This window comes from Centropristis striata, chromosome 16 (genome assembly GCF_030273125.1).
Source record: "Centropristis striata isolate RG_2023a ecotype Rhode Island chromosome 16, C.striata_1.0, whole genome shotgun sequence".
Classification (NCBI taxonomy): Eukaryota; Metazoa; Chordata; class Actinopteri; order Perciformes; family Serranidae; genus Centropristis; species Centropristis striata.
The window spans coordinates 5,855,457-5,873,897 of NC_081532.1; the positions used below are offsets into that span (position 1 = coordinate 5,855,457).

Here is an 18,441-nt window from a genome sequence, read left to right on the forward strand (position 1 = left end):
GGGACACTCTGTGCACAGTTAGCATGCCGGTTTGTTTACAATAAGCGATGGACGCTGTGCCAAGTTAGCACCGCCCGCCGCAGTGAACAGTGATCGGATGACTATCGTCAAGGGTAGTGTTGCATTTCCACTGTATGGAATAATACAGCTCTACTGAACTCAACTCTTTTTGGTTTTCCATCAGCAAAGTTGTGGTAAGTTCCTGATACCGGGCACGTTTTCTGGTATCACCGGAGTCAAGGTTCCAAACGAGCAGAGCCGACATTAGAAGATGGAGTTAAAACACTGCAGACCACTGATTGATCAAAGGTGAATCATCACTATTGTGACACGGACTTCCTGGACAAACTCGCAATTTTTAAATAGCCAGGTTACCATCAGTATCCACAGCAATTTTTTGTGTGAATGTAAATGTGAATGTCACGTTATAGGCAAAGTCCCTGCAGTGTCACATGACCTTCTGCATTGGAAATGCATCATGGATATCTTCTGCTGTGTACTGGACATGATACAGTTACGTGCACCTGCCGCCTTCACCGGAGCAGATCTCCGTGATGAATCTGCTGGTTCTCATCTGCAGCAGAGCAGAGTGGCGAGGCCTCGGTGAGTGACCACCAGAGCAGCTGGTAATGAGGAGGCTGATTGGCACGCTTTACAGGACTAACGAGGGAGGATTCATTCACACACGCAGAAGTACAACGTATGAACAGAATCCATTCTTGCTTTGAATTCTTAGAGTGAGAGCACATATCTGTCGCCCCGTGTGTTGGTGTGTGTGTTAATGAGCCTGTGAGAGCGAGGCGTGTGAACTCGTGGAGCTGAGATGTACTTCTGACTGCTGCTCGCTGAGTGATTGACACTCTCAGCCTCGAGGATCCGATGACAGATCGACACGGCTGGGAACAGCACCGAGCAAAAGTACTTTGACACGCAGACATACATGTACACACATACACACACACACACACATACACACATACACACAAAACCATGAATACACACAAAGTTCAAGTAGTTTGAACTCCAGCTGAAATCACACAGCCCTGCCCTGTCACTGGCCCACCACTGATAAAGAAAGCTGGCAGCGAAGGCAGGCAGGAAGAGGAGAGAGAAGAGAGGGAGAAGGAGCAGGAGAAAGGGAGGAATAGAGAAAATAATGTTTAAAGTAGAGGAGAGATTAGGGCTGGGCGATATATCGATATAAAAACTATATTGATATATTTTTAAATGTGGATCAATACAAATAATCTAGTTATATATGTATATATAATATTTATAATAACCTGAGTGGGTTCATTCTGCATAACGAGTACTTTTACTTTTGATACTTTAAGTTAGGGCTGGGCGATATATAGATATATATATGGAATTAGACCATATTGCATATATTAATGTGTTGTGTTGTGTGTGTGTTGTCTCCTCTATTTGTATCTTACCTATGTACTTGATGTCTTTTATATTTGTATTTATTTGTATTTTTTAGGGACTACGGATGCAACCTAGCAGCCTTGTTATAATCCGGCATATTATTTATTATATAAAGATGTTTATCGATGTTCATTAATGTGCACTGTCCCTATCCAAAAATAAAGTATTCGTATTCTTATTCGTAATATAGTTCAAATTTTTGTTTGTTTCTTTATATATAAATGCTGCCCTTACTAGGGTTTGTCGTATTTAGTTCTTTTGTAATGTTAGTTATTCTTTTCTCATATAAATATATTTATTTCAGAAAAAGATAGGCTTTTTTTATTTCATAGGCCATTTTTATTTAAGATTTTTTTATTTAAATGTGCACTTTATGGAGCTTTGATTAAAAAAAAGGTTCTCCTGTTGTTATACAATATTTATGTTGACTTAAATAAACAGTTTCAATAAAACTACTTGTGACATGTCATATTTGGCTTTGACTGAACATTTGCTCTCACTTTGCGAATATAATATCGGGATATATATCGTATATCGATATTCAGCCTAAATATATCAGGATATGACTTTTGGTCCACATCGCCCAGCCCTAGGAGAGAGTTCAGAGGAGGAAAGAAAGCAACAAAATCAAGCTCAAATCTATATAAAACTCTTAAAATCATATAAGCTAAAGCGATTTCCTTGGAAAGTTTTGATTATTGGTTAAGAGTTGAGTTTTTTTTCTGTCCATTTTAGCAACACAAGCTAGCCTAAAAACATCTGTGTACACAGCAGCATACAAGCAGTTGATATGCATGTCCCTGCCTTTGGGGCTGCAGCTAATATTTACTGTCATAATCCACTTTTTCTGTTGTACTGTTATTTCCCAGAGCCTGCAGCTGGTTTTAAAAAGTACAATATGTAACTTTTCCATATTCAAATGTCTAAAAAGGACGAGGAATACGTTATATATTTTGTTTAATTGTTTATCCCAAATGTTTCCATCAATTTTCAAACTTAGAGAAATCCATAATTCTAATCAGGAAAAAGGGGCCTCATTCGTTTTATGGCGTCATATCCCCTATAAGCATGTGTCAGCATTGTGGTTGTCTGCTAGAAGCTGTGATAAATTGACTTTTTATCCAGTTTTAGACATATTTTTACGATACATTGTTCAGAGAACATCTGATAACTGAGAACATCCTGTGCCCAGCATCAGAAAACACTGATTTTTAACATGAAACTGGTATATTCAGCGTTTCTACTGGTTTTAATCAGCAGGTCAGTTTGTTTTGGAGAGGAGACTCCTGCAGATAATTTGGCTCCTGGTAAAAACCTTCTGAACAATGAACACTGAAAGAATCCTAACCAGGAGAAGGTGACTGTAATGACGTTACTTCACAACGTCACCAAACTCTGCCTTTTGTTATTGTTTTGTACGAGAGATCCCTAGCAGAACATTTTTTGCTTTTTAAATTGGTTGTTTTGCGTCACAAAAAGCCCCAAAAGCCTTTGATGTTCAGTTTACATTTAACAGAAGACAAATAAAAGCATAAAATCCTACAATTGAGAAGCTGGAAGATATTCTTGTAGAAAATAAGTTTGTAGGAAAAAAACAACAGAAGCCACTGTACAAAAATAACTTGGACACTTATCTTCTTCCTTTTCTTGTACAATAACCATGCAATATTTTATTTAAAGCTTCTTATTTGGTCATTTATCCACTGTTCAAAACACAATGCCATACATTCCTCTATATTTATTTATCTATTGTTTGATTGTTTATCTTAATTGCATTTGTATGCTACTGGAACTTCAATTTCCTTGAGGGAGTCATCCCAAATGGATCAATTAAGTGCAGTCTTTGCGTTAAAAATATTGGGATATATATCGTATATCGATATTCAGCCTAAATATATCGGGATATGACTTTTGGTCCATATCGCCCAGCCCTAGTTGCAGGTTAATTTTCTGTTGATTGACTAATTGATTAATGGAATATAGAGGTAGACCGATATATCGGCCGATATTTGCGTTTTTTAACTGTATCGGCATTGGCCAATACGTGCGTGCGTTCTCCGATCAATTAGCCCATTTCACTGAGCCAACAGCAGGCAAGGCTCGGTGCAACATCTGCCGTTCTCTGGTGAGCTGCTGCTGATACCGGAGAAAAGAAAAACACATCAAATATGTGGACTCATCTGAAGCGCCACCACCTCCAGGCCTAGAACAACATACACATTGTTTGCTATCCAACTGTTAATATGTTTTGTCTGTTTTGTTAATAAATGTTTCTTTTTTTTGTTTAAATTGAGACTTGTGTAACATTTGTTGTCATTTTGTCATTTTTATGATGTAAATGGAGGGAGAAAAGGAAATATCGGCTTCAAGAATCGGCCTAAAAAAAATCGGCAGCACGTATCGGGGATCGGTTAAGACTGATGTCAAAATAATCGGCATCGGCATCAGCCTTGAAAAACCTGTATCGGTCGATCACTACTTTTGGTCCATGTCGCCCAGCCCTAGTTGCAGGTTAATTTTCTGTTGATTGACTAATTGATTAATGGAATATATCGTCCCTTAAACGCACACACACACACTCCAGACATGTTTAGGCGTCTTTATAGCACGAAGCCGTCCTCCTGCATGTCTAATAGACAGACAGCAGCTCCAGCTGGCCTGCATACTGTCAACAGCAGCCTCTGTCCCGGATACTGAGCCCATTATTGCATTATCACAAAACACACACACACATACACATACTCACAAAAGGATGTACAGTATACACACTGTGTGTGTGGGCTTTATTACAAGCCTGTAAGAAACCATGATTCATCTGTGCTATTTCAAGGAGGCCAACAAATTGTAACGCCTGCACCATCCCTCTGTATCCTGTGTGTGTGTGTATGTGTATGTGTGTGTGTGTGTGTGTGTATGCATCCTCCGCTCTCTATTCCTGGTGAGAGGGTTACGGAGGCTGAAAGTGAGAGACTACTACCACTAATAATAGTCAACACCATCCGGTCCAAATTGTACCTGAGTATCCATTACAGCATTCTAGGATGTATAGATTTGGCTGGAAAGGACACACTGACATTTATTTTAACCTTTATTCATTTGAGAAGGAACAAGATACACTCAGTGCACGATCTGAGTCGTCTGCATTAGGCCTGTCAATATAAAAGATGAATGAAATGTGGGAATATATTATATATATATATATATATATATATATATATATAGATAGATAGATAGATAGATAGATAGATAGATAGATAGATAGATAGATAGATAGATAGATAGATAGATAGATAAAACGATAAGTTGATATAGTAATTATCATGACAGGCCTAGTCTTCATTATGCTGACAATCAATTAGTCCATTGGAAATAAATTAATAATTGATTAAATGGTCTGGTGATTTTTTAAGTCAAAATGCCAAAACACTGGGACACAGTTGAACGTTTCCTTTTCCATATGTGAGAGTAAATTCAATATCTTTTGATTTTGAACTGTGATTTAAAACAATTTGAATGCGTGTTATCTTTAAGGTATCAGCTTTATCAACAAGTAGTATCTCCAGTCCTACGATATGTGCATTAAATTTAACTTTTGCACCCAGATTTAGACAAAAAAAATTCACTATTTCTATGGTTTTGTTTGCAGCCAAACACCACAAGAGTCATACGATTCAATGGGACGTGTTATTGGCCCACTACTGCAGCCTGTACAGTCTGTGATGATTGATGTATTTGATGGAGTTAGTGGTTCAGCGTGCCACCAAAACATTTGAATGTTTGGAGATACGACACACCTGTGGCATCTGATAAAAATAAATGCTGTGGTGGCATTTTATTTAATGGAATGTTCCATTTGCATGATGGGTATCAGATAAACTCTTATTGTTCAAAGACCTTTTTGGTGGTTGTGGGCAGAGGATGTTTAGGGGGAGATAGCAGGTCAACAATAAATGCCACATAGAAGTGGTGAACATCATCTGAAAGCTGTGAAACCGAAGATTAATTTTAATTTGCTCAGAAGTGTGTCAAGTTGTTCTGGTCAAAAATATCTAATCAATATGACTTAATGAATTAATTATTTATTTATTGAAACCTATTATGGTGTATAAAGGGTCACAACATTAGGGTACGCTTTCTAAAGTCCAGTCCGTGTTCAACTGTGTCCCAGAAGTTGTTGCAGCAATTTCTGGGTTGATACCATTTGCTTCACACATTTGGTGCTCAATAATGCAAATATATTTATATCGAGAATGGATAAAATGGTCAGAAAAACCCTCCAGAATATCACATAAATATATAAAGACCTTTGGAACAACATAGCAGAACCCATGCTGAGATTTGGGTTAAAAAACATTTTGGAGATTTCTGTATTTTCAGCGATTGGATGACAAGCACTTCTGTTTTACAAACTGCTGAGAAACCTTCTTATGGTCAATAAACCTTGGAAAGCTGCACATCCTCTGAATGCTCCAGGTCTCTAGTTTATGGTTGTAAAGTTTCCCGCCGGCGGGACATCAGAACAGTAACGTAGAGAGGAAAAGGTATTAAATGGAGTACTCCATTGGTATTGATATCACTTTAATGTTGGCTTACTGCCCACTTTGTGTTCTTTTCTTGTGGATTTAAATAATAATACAAGTTGATGCTTTAATTATACCAAACCATTTCTCAATTTGTGTTTTCCGTCCAACTCAGCCTAAACAATATCCATTTTTATATGCATACACTTGCAGCGAATTCCATCCATGTAGTGTAACTCCACACTGATGTGACGCTATTACACTAACATCAGGGGCTCTTTGTATAAACCTTGATGTGCAGAGTGGCAGTAATACTACCACCGGCAAGCTGGGTTTGACATTCCCAGCGGTTTGATTCTCCCAGGCAGAAAACCTCAATATTTTAATTTAATCCCCAGAGCAGTCATTTAGCCACTCCATAATCCCCAGGTCCAGTGCTTAGTCTGATAATTACCCTTATTGGACACCCATAATGATTAGTTTTTGGTTTCACCCAAAGCAGTGCAGGCAGTTTCATTGGGCGGTCGCGGCGTTCTGCGGAGTGGAAAACCAATCATGCGTGGTATAGCCCAGGTCATAAAAGAGGAGCGAGGGGTATTATTATTACTTTGCATGGCAGGCGACAACTCCTGGACAGGACGTGGTGCAAACTCTGTCTTTGTGTCACTTGTTACCAATAGAGATGGCTTTAAAAGATCACACAACAGGTGGTGGCGGCTCTCTTTCTGTGTCAGCAGTAACAGCGATCGTTGCACTGAAGAACCATGTTCAGATATCCCTCCGGCGAGCCGGTGCAACCAACTCGGAGCATGATTTCCCAAGACTGTAAATGCGTGGATCAAGCCATAATCAGGGGGAAATTTAGACATCTCACTCTTCACTTTGCTGGTACTCTCATTTAATTTTCCCTTTGCATTTCATCCCAACATTTCCAAACTGACAGCACAAACTGCAGACATTCCCTCCACATGCGGTGTCAAGATCAACTCCAAAATACCGTAGGAAACCCTTTTCACACATCTACCGCCATGACAAGCTGCCATGCAAGTGCAAAATCCTGCAGGAAAGTTCAGTGCAGCAGCTGAAGCTGGTAGCTCAGCTGGTATAATCTACAGCTGGCTGGGAGGGCGAGCCTTACTGGAAAGTCATCAGTGATTTTTTTTTTGTCTCCTTCATGTCTGAAACAGGTCAAGGCAGGTCCCCTCCATCTCCTTCCCTCCCTGTGCTGCTCTTTACGAGCCCCACCTGGCAGATTAGTATTCCACCACGACAACTACCTTTTCTGCTGTTGACACACACACACACACACACACATACACACACACACTCCTCTATTACTGATCTGGTGAGGCAGCACAGGGCCCATACTGTTAACATTTTGCCACCTTGGTTTCATACATGCATGTGCATTCCAGCTCACGTGAAAGAAAACAAACAGAACAAACATGTCTTGCAACTTGTAAGTCAATTAATGTAGGCAATAAAATGACGCCCAGAACAATTTGTGACACAGTAGTTGACGTCTTTAAACTGCTTGTTTTGTTTGGCAAACTGTCCAAACCCGCCAAACATTCATGCCACTCATATTTACAACAAATCCTCCCCTTTGAAAGCTGGAACCAGGGAATGTTTAGCCCTTTTTTCCTTTACAAACTACTAATTTTCTGTCTATAGATCCACATCTTTGTCCACCATCCAAAAAAACTGAACCCAGCACACAGGAACATGTGCACAACTCATTTATCTTTACAGTCTTCCAGCTGCAGTCAAAATGGCTTAATTAACAGTGAACTCATTCAACGGATTAAGAAACCTAAATACAGGTGGTGTTTAGATTTCCTTCAGTGTAAAACCACCATAATGTTGGGATTCAGTTGGGATTTTATGATGTGATTAAGCTTTACCCAAAATATATTCAGGCCAGTCTGTATATGCAACCTTTTCATGAACAAGTGCAGTATCTACTAATACATCATGTCATACAGTATCTGCTTTCTGTATACATACTCTGAAGTGCAAGAAATATATATGTGCATGTGTAAACATAGTTTTTTATGCATACCCTGAAGGGAAAAACAGCCAACAGTGCCTTTAGCAGTCAGGTACAACGTCTACTTATGCTAGAATATGTTATGAATACTGAAAGAAACAGAAACATTTTCACTTCATTCATAAAAATACCCTAAAATCCCTAACGACTTTAAGAAACAAGGGGGAATCACAGTTTGTTAAAACAGGCCTACAAAACGTTTAGTAGGCCTCCCTAGTAGCCAAAACATAAACTACATTAATGTCAAAAGCATGTACAGATAGAAAAACACTTTCTTTTTAATGTTTTCCTCTCCCCATGTTCTGTACTGTAGCTTGTAATGCAGCAGCCTATATTAAAAAGCTTGACGTTTTTAAGTGCGTAGACGCAGCCGAATCGCAAACATGCAACACTTTTGCAGCCAAAACGCTGGAAACAGTGCAAAAACTGCGACGTGTTAACAAAATATGATGTTGCACCGCTACATTTTAACCACCTGAGGTTTTCGCCGCAGTCCTGGATGCTTCCTTTTGGCTACAAAACGAGCAGAGGAAGAGGAGGAGAAGGACGACGACAAGGAGGAGGAGGAGGAGGGTTGAAAAACTTGCCGCAGTTCAGACTTCTGCAGTCCCGACTGGTTGGATCCAAGTCAGGAAGCCGCTGTCTGAACCCCTCTAAAAACACATGTTCTGTATAAAAAAAAAAACCCCGAAAACACAGAGAAATAAAAAGGTGTAACTTTACCTTAGCTGCTCCGCCGCCGGGTGAGAAAAACGCAGCGGTAAATCCACAACTTGACACGGTGAGAGCTCGTGCGGACGGGAGGACTCGCTGCTGCTGCTGCTGCCGACTCGGAGAGGACAAGTTCATCCACATATCCTCACAGAGAAGCGGAGAGTTGGAGGCGGCTGGGGGGAATGCGTCTTTTGGTTCCCCCCGTTCCCTTAATCACTTTCCTCGGTCCTTTCCTCTCGGATATTCCCCTCCCTGGCCCGTTTCAGATCAAACCATCACATTCCACCGCGTCCTTAACAATGAAAAAAGGTGGGTTTTCCTTTACTGCTGCCGGAGGACCCACCCCTCGGGATGACTCTGCCCGGTCTGACCGCAAAGAGAACGCCCTTCCCGGCTGCGAGGTCCCGCCTCTCTCCCCCACAAAACATAGGCAAGTCTGTCCGGTGGGGAGGAATGGATCCAGGCTGAGGCTGCGTGGAGAGTCCGAGTGTCTTCATGTACGCAGAGTTAAACTCTCTGTACACACATACAATCAGTGGAAGAAGTATTTAGATGCCTTACTTTAGTAAAAGTACTAATACCACACTGTGAAATTACTCCACTAGAAGTAAAAGTCCTGCATTCAAAACTTACTGAAGTAAAAGTACAAAAGTATCAGAATCAAAATGTACTTAAAGTATCAAAAGTAAAAGTACTCATAATGCAGAATGGACCCACTGCCTCTAAATGTAGTGAAGTAGAAGTATAAAGTTACATAATGGAAATACTCAAGTAAAGTACAAGTACCTCAAAATTGTACTTAAGTACAGTACTTGAGTGAATTTACTTAGTTACATTCCACCACTGACTAAAGGTATTACAAAATATAGTGAAGTAAAAAGTGTAATACTTACCACTGGGTTGTAATGGAGTAGAAATATACAGTAGCAGAAAATAAGTAATAGTAATAGTAATAGTGAGGTTTGAATGCAGGACTTTTACCGTAGTGGGGTCATTTCACAGTGTGGTATGAGTACTTTTACTTAAGTAAGAGATTTGAATACTTCTTCCACCACTGCTTTTAGTTACTTTTCCGATTCAGATTATTAATATTACATATACAATGTTACATTTACTTAGTATTATTTTGACTTCTACTTTATTTGTGCATTAACATATTTTCTGCTACTTTATAGTTCTATTCCATTACATCCCAGTGGTAAATATTACACTTTCTACTTCACTATATTTTTTTGATACCTTTAGTCAGTGGTGGAATGTAACTAAGTACATTTACTCAAGTACTGTACTTAAGTATAATTTTGAGGTACCTGTACTTTACTTGACTATTTCCATTTTATGTAACTATATACTTCTATGTCACTACATTTAGAGGCAAATATTGTACTTTTTAGATTAAAAATTTACATTTAGCTGACTGCTTTAGTTACTTTTCAGGAGATTTAACAAAAAAACATAATACATTTAAAGTAATTATGCATATTTTCCTTTAATTAAACATCATAACAGTATATTAAGTAGTTAAAATGAGCCCTACCTTTAGAAAATTAAAACACTGCTTACATAAATGCATCAATAATAATAATCCAAAAATATTTAGTATATATATATAGTATATTTATCAATCTGAGTGGGTCCATTCTGCATAACAACTTTTGGCATTGCGACTTTTGCTTCAGTAGAAAAGTCCACAACTGTGAACAAACACATCATGATGTATTACCTTATTAGAGATAAAGACTCAATTGATCTCTAGGTGAAATTCACATGTTATAAAATTCAGAGAAGTTTATTGTCAAACGTACAGTAAGAAAATATGTTTCCCTTTACAATGAAATTATTTTATTACTGTCCACAATGAATATATATAACAGTATAGAATACATAAAATAACAAAACAAAGCAATTCTAAGAGGCTGCATGTGCAAAAATACAATATAAATATAAACTATACATATATACATTTAGTGCAAAGTAGTTTGTGCAAGAAAGATGTAAATAGTCAAGTACAGTTGCATGAACAATATACATATGGTATATAGTAGCATTAAAGTAATGTACACATAAGAGCATCGATACTTCTGTATAATGACTACTTTTACTTTCAAAAACTTTTTGAATGCAGGGTTTTAACTTGTAAAAAAGCATATTTTCGCAGTGGTTTTGAAATATTTGAGTACTTCTTCCACCACTGGCACTATTTTCATAATATCATTGGAGCTGTAGATTACCATTATAAGGAAACTTTCCATCATGTGTCACAGTTTAAATCCCTGTTGCAATATTAGACAGAAGTGACACAGGAACAAAGTGCCAAAAGTATCATAAAGTCGCTATAAACTCAATGAGTAACCCCTGTAGCAATGTTACAAGAGTCTTTAGGTAAGCAAAGGGAAAAACACTGCTAAGATTACTATACATGTAGCCTAATTTTCCAGTAGCATAGACATATTATATATCCCCATTGTATTGTTATAAAGGTTTTTTTGGGTTTGTATGCACTATAATGTCTATAAAAATTCCAACAACTGCAAACTGACGACCACAAAAATGCTGATTATTCTGCATATAAATGTACAAATCCCACAATTAAAGTTATGCAACTTTTATGATGTCAGGTTGAGGAATGCAAGTGGCATTGTTGGGATTAATGTCCAGTGTGGAATTTACAGCAACGGTCCAAGTTTTTTAAGAGGCTTCTGCAACTAAGACCCTTTTTGATATTTGGTAAATGTGACTTAATGTGGACCAAAAGTTATGCTAAAGGTGTTTAATCCTCTAATGCAAAACGGGTAACTGGTGCTATTGAGAACTTCAAGTGCACTGCAGTCATACAGCATGATAACTGTAACAAAAGCTTATTGTTTTCTCTATCGCAGCATGATTATGGTGTGGCAGTAAATTCTTCACTTTCTTTTGGTTACGTAACTGTGGAAATGATTTCAACAAGGTGATAAAATACAGCCGAACTCTTCCTGTATGAATGTGATAGGCAGCCAGCCAACCAGGTGATGTCACACACACACACACATTTAGTCATTTAGCAGACACTTTTATCCAAAGCAACTAACAGAGTTTTTATTTTTATTTATTTATTTACTTTATTTTTTATTTATTTTATTTTTTTATTTTTATTATTTTTATTATTTTTTTTATTATTTTTATTATTATAATTATTATTATTATTATTCTAATTTATTTTTTTTATTTATTTTTATTTTATTTTATTTTATTATTATTTTTATTATTATTATTTTTTTATTTTTTATTTTTTTATCATTGTGTTTTTACTTTATTGTTATATGGACCGCCCCTGTGTCTGAAATAAAGTGTTGATTGATTGATTGAATCCAGGGATAGTGCAATAAGAGCCATTAGTTCAGTTCAGTTCATTAGTTAACACACACACACACACACACACACAGACATACACATGCTCTCACGCTCAGTGTTTGTATTTCTTGAACAAGTTAGACTGATTGTTGCAAAACGCGGCTTTATTCAGCAGCAGAGAAACACATAAACATTGACGTCATTTCAAGTCGTTGGTGTCGTATTATCATAAACTGAATCTATATCCTGCCTGATTGCTCTTCCAAAATAACATCAGCAGTACATTGTTGCACTGTGTGAAAGGGAGAGGCTAGAAATCACAGTTAGTGGATGTCAAAAGCCTCATCAATAACCGTGACCATGTCTTTTGTGGCTTGTGTAATTAAAATAGTCCTTTATGGAGATTCCCACAGTCAAGTTATTGTTTCCACCTCATTAAACACTCCTCCCTTCTAAAAGGCCATAGTGCTCTAGTCTTATCACTTTTGATCGTGGGCTAGATACAAATAATGTTACGGTGTTGCTGTCTCCAGGTGCAGAAAAGACTCGAGGTAGCAGGTAATCAAAGAGAAATTAAATCCTTTCTTCAGCTGCTGTGAACTAAAGACATAACGATCAGGCATGCCCAGACACCTGCAGGACAGCCAAGCGCAGGTGTATGTGAATATGTGCGTACATATCTATCTATAAAAGCAAGAAGCATCTGTGTGTGTGTGTGTGTGTGTGTGTGTGTGTTTGTGTCTACAGTGCAGTAACTTAACATATTTCATGCTCAAATGCATGTATAACAGTATAAATAGGAATACAAAAGGTTTGAAGCAAATAAAAAATAACCACTTACTATGATTTTTTTTTTTTCAGTGCAAGAACAGCAGACCAACATTAATTGCAAGAAGTTATTTTATGCATTTTTACACTGCACTTTTAAGATTTCATGTTCAAATGCATGTAGTTGTACTGAGGGCCACTTCAAGTGAGGGTGCGGGCCGTATGCGGCCCCAGGGCCTCCAGTTGCCCATCCCTGGTCTAGGGCATATCTTGCTCACCTCAGATTTCGTATGTGTTTTGTGCATGGCACGAAGGTGTGCATCCTCGATTTTGAAGATTTTTTCATTCATTTTTCAAAATATCATTATTTACGTAGGCCATTGCATTGTTTCTGATCGGACGCCTTTTAGTGGAGCTCCGCCCCATTGTGTGATAGGCCTACACCTGGTCAGTAACACAATTCACTCTGGATTTCCACCCTGACTCATCTCATCTGTAAATCTATTTAGCCTAGTTTTAAAGTGCGCTACAAGGTTCGATTTTCCAATAATATTTGAATAGTTTAACCCTTTATCAGGTGAAGAACTATATTTGGTAACTTCAGTGGATATCAAAATGTCTCTCTGTTTGGTCTTCGAACCACATGGACTTGTATGAGGAGAACTTGACTATGACGGCATATTAAGGCCAAGTATGAATAAAAATAAAAATTCAATTTCTACAAGAAAAAAATGTGCAGATTTAAGAGATTTAAAGTGGCAAATCTGCTCGAAAAAAGTCGCAGATTTACGAGACAAAAGTGGGGAAAAAACAACTTTTTTCTCGCAGATTCACCACTTTAAATATCATAAATCTGCACATTGTTCTCATAGATTAGACACCTTAGTCTCGTAAACTTTTTTCTCAAAATATTACCCCCCTCCCCTGGGTCCGTATGTTTTTTTTACACATTCTGGCAGTATGTAATATCCTCCAATATTCTCTAGGGTTGAAATTTGGAATGTGCAATTATTTCAATGAGTCCCCTATTAAGGGTTAATATCAATGTTCAATGTGTATGTGCTGGATGCTGTGCGTACCTTATGAAAAGTAAGAGTTTTATGGAGTTGCCGACGTTGGCCATAATTGAAAAATGTACTTAATGTCCCACTATACAAATATATACTTCCTACAGGCAGTGCACTAGTTTCTGTATAAACTCTGTGTCTGTGTGTATATTTCTACTGTTATTGTGTCCTAAAGGAGAAAGGCACGGCATGAGAGAGAGCAGTAGAATACCTCCAGAGCCACAGGTCTGCTCTAAACATTAAACAAACTCTTGATCTATGACGAAGCAAAGCCCCAAAAAATCCATCAGGGCAATAGAAACAGTGAGATGACATATAAGTAAAGACAGGCATGGAAAATGCCTCTTTTTTATGAGGACGTGTATCGGCCATGTTTCATCCCTCCTGAGAGGGTTGGCTCATGCACAGACAAGTTTCTGTCATCCTGGGAATTTGCCTTAATACATCAAATGATATAAATCCAAATGCATAATACAGGCTGCAATCTAATGCATAAAGTCGGGGGTCGCGGGGAATGTAATCTCCTGCAGCACATAGTGCAGCACACACAGGATTCAGGAAGAGCTAGTGTTCGAGCCAACATCCTTCCTAATCACAAACATCCTTCACCACCCAGCAACATTGTTGTTTAGTCAAATAAAACTGTGTGGACCAACAACAACTGGTTGTCTTTCAGAAGGAAGCCGCGTGATTTGTTTGTATTTCACATTTTAGGTATTTTATCTTATCCAGAGTGGCTGGCTTGCAGCGGCTGCAGCTGCAGACTAATCTCTAATAATCCTGCATAGATCACCAAAATTACAAGCAGCCAATAGTACAGAGTGCAAGGATCGGGTCAATAGTCACCTGACAATATTCTTTTGACTACAAAATGAGCATGTAGGAAAAAAATTAGACCAGAGTAGGAGGATTTAATGCCACGATATGACTAAAGCTTTCCTACTTTGTGTCCGTTTTACAGCGGGGATAAGGATTAATGTGCTTAATTCACTGTCCTCTCAGAGTGGGTTATGGCCAGTGTTCAAACAGATGTAACCCCGATGGATCAAAATGTGGGGCAGCTTGTCATGGAGGCAAACATGCACTTATCTAATGCCCTCCAGCACTGACAACACCATTGTGTAACATTGTGTAAGTACCAGCATGCCGTGCAGATATTATGTTTGAAGTGACCCTTTTTATAGGCTGCATCACTTGTACAACACTGTCATGTGAATCTAAATATCTTAAAATCATGACAGCCATCCCCACTCGTACCACTAATGGGGGACTTCCAACAGCTCTTACTAGATTTTGATATTTGAGGTTTTTTACGTCTTAATTTAGAAATACACAGAATGTCCCATGAGAGAGGGAGAGATAGAGAGCTCCAAATGCTTTGATAAGAATAAAAAAAACTTGTCGAATTACATAAACAAGAGGTGTTTTAAAGAGTATGGGGACGTTTTATACACTGTAAAAAAAATAAAAACAATAGCTACTCAATAAAATTGAGGCAACAGATTGCACGCAATATTATTAATTAAATCTAACTACGTTACACGTTGAGTTAATAACAACTTAACAGAATAATTTATTACAGTGTACATTATATTAAGAACAATAATTTGGCTCATTTAATAAACGAACCTGGAGCAGAATAATTTTACCCTCTGCGTATTTATACTTCTTTTCATTTGCTCTATACTCATGTACTCTTTTTTTGAATAGATCCTCAAGGACTCTTGTTCTTAAATTATGCTACATTGTAATAAATTATTCTGTAGTCATTTCATTTTACTTAATATATTTGATAAAATGTATTAAATATAAATGCGTCCTTGATTTTGAGGCGGTTGTTTAAGTAACTTTAATACAAAAATGTTTGAGATAGAATCTACTTATTTTGATCACATTAAATATAATCTTTATGTGTATGTAATTCTAAATCAAGAGAATTTTGAATGAATCCAACACAATAGAATTAGTCCGTTTTTAATTGACAGGCACTTCCTGTTAAGTTGTTATTAACTCAACTTGTAACGTAGTTAGATTTCATTAAAAATATTGCGTGCAATCTGTTGCCTCAACTTTATTGAGTAGCTATTGTTTATCTTTTTTTACAGTGTACCTTTGGCCGCCATGTTCTTGTACGTTGGCTTGTTTTGTATTTTTCTTGTGACCTATGTGTCAATTTTGTAAAAACTCAATACATATATTCTTGGAAAAAAAAAAAACTTGTCAGGTTCTCTATTATCTTGAAGTACAGATGCCTCAGTGTGTCTCGCTCACCCTCCCATGGCCCTCTGCTTCTCACTGCAGGGGGACATTCTTCTAACCTCAGCCTCTGGCATGCAGTAAATCTGCCTGAGAGAGAGAGAGAGAGAGAGAGAGAGAGAGAGAGAGACCTACACTCTGGTCTGCCAAGCAAGACGTGCAGCTGAACACTACCTATTTATCAGCTTCTCTCTGTTTCTCATAAGTGGCCTCGTTGTACAGCCACGGGCCGGCCTACCCGTCTGTTAAAACATCCTACTAGGGCGTTTCACGTCTCTGCCAGAGGCAAAGTGCCATGGATCAAGGTGAGGTGAAGGAGCAACTGTGAAAAGGTGTTAATGGGACAAGAGGAGCTCCACACAGGCAGCTCCCTCCCTTCCTGCCTCCCTGAGGAATGCACCACTCTGACTTCTGACTATAACAGCTCTTCCAGGGCGATAGCAGGGAAAAAATGATGGGGCCCTGGCAGCAGTCCATCTGTGTGTCTCTGCACACCTGGACTCAGAGTTTAAGCACTCGTCGGGAGAAAGGAATCCTTGGACTGACCTGTGCAGCGGTGCACAACATCAGGGATCACCTGCATGAATCTGTATCTGATTATTTTACTGTTTCTCCTGAGTTATTCAGAGGCCGCACAGAGGAGTAATGTTTGAGAAGAAGAATCAGCTGGCGTGCAGGCAGGAGGGAGATACAGGTGTTCAGCTTATGGAAGAATTTGTGAAGCGTATCACTGCTGCCTGTGCAACATGGGATGTCTACATTTGAATCCAACAGTTTTTAGCATTACAGTCTAGAAAATTGAACTTGGAAAAGTAGGTTTCCCTTAGAAATGTGAACTATCATTAACTGTTCAGCCACACTGGCAACCATGACATTCAAACCTGCCTACAGTGATCAAATCAAGTCAAGTGTCTTTATTGTCATTGTTTAAAATTACAAAACAGAGAAGTAGGTCCCTGAGCCACATAGTGCAACATAGAGAATAGAGAAGGATAGTTGATAGTTAGGGTTTAGGGAAGGAATAAGATATCAATCTATGCTGTCTCATGTCTGAGAGTTCTGTCTGAATGGTAAATATGAAGCTGCAGCCAGTGGCAGCTTAGCTCAGCTTAGCTTAGCATGAAAAGTGAAAACTAGCCTGGCTCTGTCCTTTAGTTGTACCAGGCACTTTAAATGAACAAGAAATTAGAGAAAACAAGGGTGGTCTAATATTTTCCCATGACTGCATTGTCCCATTAATGAAACGTTCAGCAACACTCAATGAGTATTCTTGCGTTTATTGATCTGTGTGTATTGTTATTCATATGAGAATCCAAACCTATCAGTGGGGTAGTGGTAAGAACATTTTTTAACCCTAAAATTGCATGTAGCCCAAGCCTGTCCCCACATAATTACCTACAAACCTACAATTACCACTGGTCTGCTCTAGCTGAATATTTACTGTACAGACATGATAGTGGCATTGATCTTCTCATCTCACTCTCTCTACAAGAAATCAAATAGGCACATACTAATTATTTGATATGTATTTAAAAACATGCTTCAATCATGCCTTTTTTTTTAACTATAAAAAGAATCTCTGAAGAGTTTTAACTCTCAAATCTACTTCAGAAGTAGAATTTTGAATAGAATAAAGTGGAAATATGTAATTAAATGTATCTGATAAAAGATTAGTCGTATGATTTACAGTGTATGTGATACTTCAAAACAATTATCCAATAACATACTTTGAAGCAAACCACATCTCACATAAGCTGCTCTCTATTTCATGACCAAGACAAATCTCACTCGCTTGCTGTGGAATCTTTTGACTCCACACCCAAACCACCAGCAGCAAGATGTATCGTGAAAAGATTTTTTTTTTTTTTTTTTTACAGTGTAAGCTTGTATACCAAGCAATGGCACAGCATGCCTGGCAGTCCTGCAGGGCACAACCACCAAAAAGCTCTGCTCTCTTGTTCCAGCGCCAAGCCATAATAACAGCAATAAGGTTAGGAAGGCTCGTTAACCTTAATCCAAGGAATTACACTGTGGCACCAGGGAGAGGAGGCCGTGTTGTGTTGTGTTGTGTGCTTGTACATAGGAGCTGGAATTAAACATTTACCTCAGAGGGGGCTGGAGCTGCTTTGAACTCCACAGAGAGTGAGAGTGGTGCTTCATGCAGCTCACACAGGGCTGCAGAGAGCCTTACCTGAGCTAAAAACCACTCTAACACTGCTCAGTGTTTGAAGACACTCTTTTATTAGCCTCTGCCGCCCCCGTGTGGTCAAAATACGTTACTGCACAAACGCTTTAACTGCTGATG

The 18,441-nt window shown here is 38.4% G+C and overlaps 1 protein-coding gene across 2 annotated transcripts in view; it reads right to left on the reverse strand.

Moving 5' to 3' along the window:
• The window catches only part of luzp1 (leucine zipper protein 1), a 79,332-nt gene extending 70,328 nt beyond the window's left edge, over nucleotides 1-9,004 (reverse strand). For both annotated transcript variants that reach the window (XM_059352807.1, XM_059352808.1), the window contains exon 1: nucleotides 8,722-9,004. The gene's annotated coding sequence lies outside the window, so the exon portion shown is untranslated. The remainder of the gene's footprint in view (nucleotides 1-8,721) is intronic.
• Between the last annotated feature and the right edge of the window lie 9,437 nt (nucleotides 9,005-18,441).